Source organism: Podarcis melisellensis (genome assembly GCF_964234715.1).
Source record: "Podarcis melisellensis genome assembly, chromosome: 11".
NCBI classification, from domain to species: Eukaryota; Metazoa; Chordata; class Lepidosauria; order Squamata; family Lacertidae; genus Podarcis; species Podarcis melisellensis.
The window spans coordinates 7190282-7197168 of record NC_138543.1 but is presented as its reverse complement, the minus strand read 5'-3'; the positions used below and the strand labels follow the sequence as shown (position 1 = coordinate 7197168).

The following is a 6887-nucleotide window of genomic DNA, read 5'->3' as shown; positions in this document are numbered from 1 at the left end:
GCCGTGCTGCAGTAGCACGATTTCTGTTCTCATCCTGAAGCAAAGTTCTTAACCCGAGGTATTATTTCTGGGTTAGCGGAGTCTGTAACCTGAAGCGTATGTAACCTGAAGCGTATGTAACCCGAGGTACCACTGTAATTCAACATTTGAGGCTTGGGAATGAAGAACAGCCCACCTGGCTACAGAACAGATTCTGAAAGCACAGGCTGGGATTCTTCTTCTAGATTAAAGCAGAAAGGCATTGCTTGGTGCTGCTAAACCACCCGCATCTGGAAGCAGCCCTACTCTTTGCAGAGAAAGCGGTAAAGAAAGGAAAAGGGTGAAGATGTGGGGAGTTCATTCCAAAGCTACGGAAGCAAGATAACAGCATCCTCTGGAGCTATTTTAAGAAAGCAGACATGCATTAAGAGTTAAATATCTGCACAGTTTGACAGTCATTCCGTAGCCTAGCAATATGTGTCCCCTTTAATGGTGCCAAGAATCTAGATTTCCTTCCTGTCCTATTGATTCTGTATAAAGCCACCGGGCAGTTGGAAAGCTACACTGAAGCGGAAAGTGAGAGTACTCTGTGCCCGGGAGGCTGGCGGGGGGGGGGGGCTCTGAACACCCTGTAATTCCCCACTTAATGGTTCCCATATCTGGCCATTACATAGGGAATGTGAGAGGCTTGAAAGGCATGCAGATTGGGGTTGTGAAATACGCTGCCCTGTCACAATTGCTTGCCTTTTTAATTCATTCATTAATTCGTCAAATTGCTGCTGCAGTTTTGCATCCTGTTCCCAGACAATGGAGTTCCCTGTTTCATAAAAACCTGTTAAGAAGTTTCTCTAATGCTCTCAAGAGAAAGCAGAGAAAAAAGTTCTCAAAAATGTTGCCGTGTTTCACCATTCAGATGGAGGCTGCCCTAGCGAGCTATTAGGGCTAGATCAATCATTATCCTAAGTAGGCCAGAGAGCACAGCCCCGGCTAAAAATAGGGTCCCTTCATTATCCCTCTAGCTGGCTATCACATATGAGATTATAACCCACAATTTCCAGGAAAAAGCCTACTGACACATGTATTTTTCTGTTATAAGTGCATCTGATTCCTTTGTGTCACAGTCTCTTTGTGATTGTTTTGGCAGAGTAACTTCTGGGCTGTTACAGACTCTTTGCCAACCCGCTCAACTATGAAAACGACCCCGTTCCAAAAACCCTCTTCTTAAGACATCTTTATAGATTGATTTGGTGTTAATTAAAATTGTTAAATCTCTACCCCACTCCGGGAACAAATAACCTCACAAATGCTCAGTGCAGCTGTTTGTTCTCAATTATCCCCTTTCTTACAAATCAGATTTTTGGAGATCTGGCTGTACTACAGAACATGCCATAAATGATATGCACGATGCTGAATGCACAAAGTGATCAATCTCGGCTGTAAATAACTCTGCTGAATTTAGCTGTGTCCTCAGTTTTCATTGGTATACTCCCCATTTATTAGTGATGTCTCATAATATCATGTTAAGTGGTCATAACATGTACCCCATGGAGAGGCCAAGATGGTGGACGTATTAGACCTCCATGAGGCAGGCGGTGAGGACTTCGCCATGGACGAGGATGGTGATGAAAGCATCCACAAACTGAAGGAAAAAGCGAAGAAGAGGAAAGGTTTGGGTCAGAGAAGGGTTCCAGAGCCCATGTCCGTGAGGATTACCACAGCGTGGAGCAAGATGGGGATGAGCCGGGTCCCCAGAGATTGGTGGAAGGCCGGATTCTCTTCTTCACGGGTGTCCATGAGGAGGCCACCGAAGAGGACATTCATGACAAGTTTGCAGAGTTCGGGGAAATCAAGACCCTCCACCTGAATCTTGACTGGCGGACAGGTTACCGAAGGGCTACACCCTGGTAGAATATGAAACGTACAAAGAAGCCCAGGAAGCCCTGGAGGGACTGAATGGACAAGATCTTATGGGGCAGCCAGTCAGCGTGGATTGGTGTTTTGTCAAGGGAACTCCAAGAGGGAAGTGAAGGGGTGGCCGTAGAAGGAGGAGCAGGAGTCCTGACAGAAGGAGGCGCTAAAGGTGGGGAGGGAGGTTCTACTTTTTGCGATGCCTGTGGTGTTAAATCCTGGCGAACCAGAAGGAAATGCCCATCTGCACTAAGACCATATGCTTATATCTTTTTCTCCCCCCACCCCCCGGATAATTTTGTATTTACACAGTTTGATTATTTCTTAATTACTCTCAATCTGATGTCTCAGTTTACATGAGGTTTCCTGTTATTGGTGTCCTTGGACATACGTCCTCCTGTGTCTTGGTACAAATCATTGTGCTTTTTAGTCTTTGAGAAGGGACTGTCTAAAAGCAATGTTCAGAATCAAAAGAATATGGACTTTTTGATATATATAAAAATAAAAAAATAACATGCACCCCATTGGCAGAAGTGAGGGGTTGGCACGCTTGAACCTAACTGTGGCATAAAGCTAGGCTCCACATGGCTCCACAGTTCATGCACCCGCTGCATTATCATACCAGAATGGGGTCTCTCCTGATTTTGGACTTGCAACTCCCTTCAGCTCCAGCCAGCATGGCTAGTGATCAGGTATTGTAGGGCTTGTAGCAGGGGCAGACTTTGGTAATCTTTCGTTACATAGCACCCTATTCATGGGCAAAATTTGGCACCCCAAATGTATCTTCTCAGTTATAGGTCTTCTCAATTTTGCGCCCCCCTGGTCTTGGTGTCCTGTGTGGGGAAACCACTCGCAACACCCCCATTGTTCTGCTTGGACGCTGATGTCCAGCGCTGAGGGCCTTCTGGCGGTTCCCTCACTGCGAGAAGCAAAGCTACAGGGAACCAGGCAGAGGGCCTTCTCGGTAGTGGCGCCCGCCCTGTGGAATGCCCTCCCATCAGATGTCAAAGAGATAAACAACTATCTGACTTTCAGAAGACATCTGAAGGCAGCCCTGTCCAGGGAAGTTTTTAATGTGTGACATTTTAATGTATTTTTTATCTTTGTTGGAAGCCACCCAGAGTGGCTGGGGAAACCCAGTCAGATGGGCGGGATACAAATAAATTATTATTATTATTATTATTATTATTATTATTATTATTATTATTATTATTATTATAATATCAGGTGCTGCTTATAATTCCGCAGCATCTGAAAGGCCACTGGTTCCCTGTCCCTGTACTAGTGGCAGAAGCAATTCCAAGATGGAGAACTCCATGTGGACTTGAGGTAGCAAGTGATGCCAGTACTTTGGATCAAATCTATTTTTGTTTGTTTGTATTCTACATTTTCTCTTGCACAAGGCTCACAAAGTGGCTTGCAGAACACACAAACCTTCATACAAAGGCAAGAAAAATTCCAACCTTTGAAATGATTAAGAAATCAAATATACAGTTCACACTAAATCTGCAATAGAATGTTATAATGAATGAATGTTATAGCAGTGAGGAAAAATCAGCCTAAATCTTCACATCAGCTAAAGGCCTATTTTTGTCACCCTTGAAGAAAAGGTTTGACATCAATGTATCAAGGAATTTAAAAGTCACAGAACATTTCCAATCTCTCTCTCTCTCTCTCTCTCTCTCTCTCTCTGAGAAGGGTCTGAAATGTATAATTCCCCTTGTGGTCTAGAACTCCCTAGGACCTTTCTGAAACTTGAGAAGGAACGCCTGTTTTCTTGTGATAAATGAGAGGGCACATGTGTACCACAAATGTAGTCCTATTTAAAGTGACGGCGTGTTTCTCATCACAACCTCCAAGGAACACAGGGAGCCGGAGGTTTCACGAGGGTCCTCAGAATTCTCTCATAGAGGTCCATAACCCTGTCTCAGAATGACATCTAGTTTTCCTCAGAGGATAGAGCCACAAAGTGATGTGTTTCAGTTTGCAGGGAAGTCATGCCCTACATGGGCAAACTTTACTTCCAGGCAGAAATACATACTCCAGGGAGCCAATACAGATCAAATGTGAATCCTTGGAGCACATCTACACTAGGAAACAAAAAGAGGTTTGTACACAGGTTTGTTCCCATGGCTGCAGTACAGTACTCTGGGAGCAGCTCTGTCAACCAAGCAGAGTGACAGGCTTTCCCTCTCAAATGGTGGTGGATCACTAGATTCGGTTTTGCTTTAAGCGTCTGCTGTAACTTTGAAAAGTGTCAACTTGCATTCTAAAGTTTTGGAGGAGGTAAGGTGGGAGTTCAGGCCTCATTACAATACCTATGAACTTAAAAGAGTTTCCCAGTCTGCTTTAATTCCTTTTGTTTGGGAGCATTCACGGTGCAGACATTTGAAAGCCTTATGACCATGCAATAAGTTCTCTTTAAATATTTGCTGTCCATTGTGTGCTGCAAAACCCTCCAAGTATCCCTACTTTCCAGGGACAGTCCCAAATTTACAGAAGCCATCTTGATTTCTGATTTAATCCCGCAACATTCCGGTTTTCCTTAGGACATTCCTATTTTCACCATAGAAATATTGGAGGATATGGTAGGAGGTCTGTATTTTCATCAGAGAAATGTCGGAGAGTATGCAGTTATGTGACCCCCCTAAGCCATGGAAATAACTAACTATACAACCTTTAGAAGACATCTGAAGGCAGCCCTGTATAGTTTTATTATGTTTTAATGTATGTTGGAAGCTACCCAGAGTGGCTAGGGCAATCCAGTCAGATGGGTGGGGTATAAATAATAAATGTATGGAATAGGACATCCCTATTTTCATCAGAGAAATGTTGGAGGGTATGGTGCTGTCAAGTGTAACCACCCAAACTGCAGTAACTTGTTACAATTTGTACGGTTGCATTTATGTTGAGATGGAGCATGATTCCATCTAGACCTGGCGTGGCAAACTGGATCCAGACAGTAGGATGTCCTCCATCCCCTGTGGGCCAAATGTAAAAGCTGGATGAGGCCACCCATTTCTCCTTCGCCTGACATCACAATGATATCAGGTGACTATTTTTTTGCCAATGAAAATGATCATCAGGGCTTGTAGGGCATGAAGATGATCATCAGATGATCATCAGAGCTTGCAGAGAAGATGGAGCTATGCAGTCCCTGACAATCAGCTGATAACTGGAATTTGCATAGCTCCATGTGTAGGGCTTTGCAAGCTCTCATCATTCTTGTTCACTGTTGCAAAAGGGCTTTGCAGGTGCTGCTGATCAGCCGATCAGCCCGAAACCCCCTTTGGCCTGATGTCAGGTGTAGGGCAGGTGGGTGTGGCTTGGCCCCAAAGGCCTCACAGGTTTATTGGGGAGGCCTAGCAGGCCCAATTAACTGAGCTTTTGCAAAAAGAAACTAGGCAAAATTAACGAGATATTTAAGTGAATGGATTCATGAATGCAGTGGGGGGAAATTGCAAAGAGAAGTAGAATAAAGAAGGTAGAAAATGTATGTAAAATATCCTCCAAGCAACCGCTCTCCAACTTTCAGAGAACATATTCAAGTCGAGAAGTGTGGGGAGAACACTTAAATTTTACACGGCGCCTCTTTACATAATTAAGTGACTTACATCATTGTTCCATTAACTTTCTCAGCATCTTGAGCAGGAAAGGAGGCCAGTATATTATCCCCCAACCCTATTTCTAGCATTGAGACATGAAGAGAAAATGACTTGCACATGACCACCCAAGAAGCATATGAATAATCTACTACATAGATCTCAGTCCTTTCTTGTCTCCCTCTCTCCCCAGCCCAACAATCACCCATGCAGTTCAGCATCGGAAGAATTCTTTTCTTCATTTTACAGCCGACGTTTCTAGAGTGAGAGCCAATGTCTGAGAAGGAAAACCCTCAAATGGTTTTCCAGCAAACTGAATCCAGAAGAACAAAGCAGATCCGCATGAAGGACATAAAATTGTGTTTTTGGTTTCATCCAGAAAAAAAGTGGGCGTAGTCGATTTGTAAAAGGGTAAAGGATGCCGAAGCCATGATGGCAAGACCCATAATAAATCAGTTTCAGAAAAGAATCCACTTGTATGTTCTCTTGCCCAAGCCAAGTGAGATAATTGGAAGCAATGCAGGAATACAATCTTGAACCTGCTCTTTTCCTTTCCTTTTCCATACGACTTCTACACAGGGAGCTTATAGGAATACCGTATTTTTCACTCCATAAGATGCACCCGACCATAAAATGCACCTAGTTTTTAGAGGAGGAAAACAAGAAAAAAAATATTCTGAATGAAACAGTGGATGCATGATTTTTGCGGTTCATGCTGTGGCCACAGACATGTGATTTGACGGTGAGTTTGGGGTAGCCCAATGCAAAAATCCTGAGAATCCATGTGGATCTGTGCTTTGTAACCAAATTTTTGTGCCCCACGCAACTGTGGGTGCATGATTTTTTTTGGTGCAGGCCGTAGCCATGGACATGCTATATGATCTGATGGTGAATTTGGGGTGACCCAATGCAAAAATCCTGAGGATCCAAGGGCTTTTACCTCCCCCTCCAGGCAGCCTACTTTATCTCTAGCTCCTTTATCTCCCTCCCCGATCGCTTGCCGTTCAGCTGTTTCCTTTCAACACTCCCTTCCCTCTTGTTTGCCTTAGTGTCTTTTCCTTAGCTGGAGCAGTTTTTTGCTCCTCCTTTTCTTCTAATTTCTGTCCTCATTGCTTTAGTTTTCCTGTCTCCTCTCCTTGCAAGTTTGTTGTCTTTACCCCCCCTCCAGGCAGCCTCCTTTATTGCTAGCATCCCTTATCTCCCTCAGATCGCTTGCCGATCAGCGGCTTTGTTTCAACACCCACTTCCCTCTTTCAAAAAAAGAGAGCATGATCTGCTTTTTGCCCCTGGGCTATTTGGCTCCAGGGACCACACATTTGCTCCATAAGATGCACAGACATTTCCCCTTACTTTTTAGGAAGAAAAAAGTGTGTCTTATGGAGCGAAAAATACGGTACC

The 6887-nt window shown here is 44.1% G+C and overlaps 1 pseudogene across 1 annotated transcript; it reads left to right on the top strand.

Moving 5' to 3' along the window:
* The first annotated feature begins 1507 nt into the window (after positions 1-1507).
* LOC309379937 (RNA-binding protein 8A pseudogene) lies at positions 1508-2353 on the top strand (annotated as a pseudogene). Its single transcript has one exon. The product of its transcript is annotated as an RNA-binding protein 8A pseudogene (transcript).
* The last annotated feature ends 4534 nt before the right edge of the window (positions 2354-6887 follow it).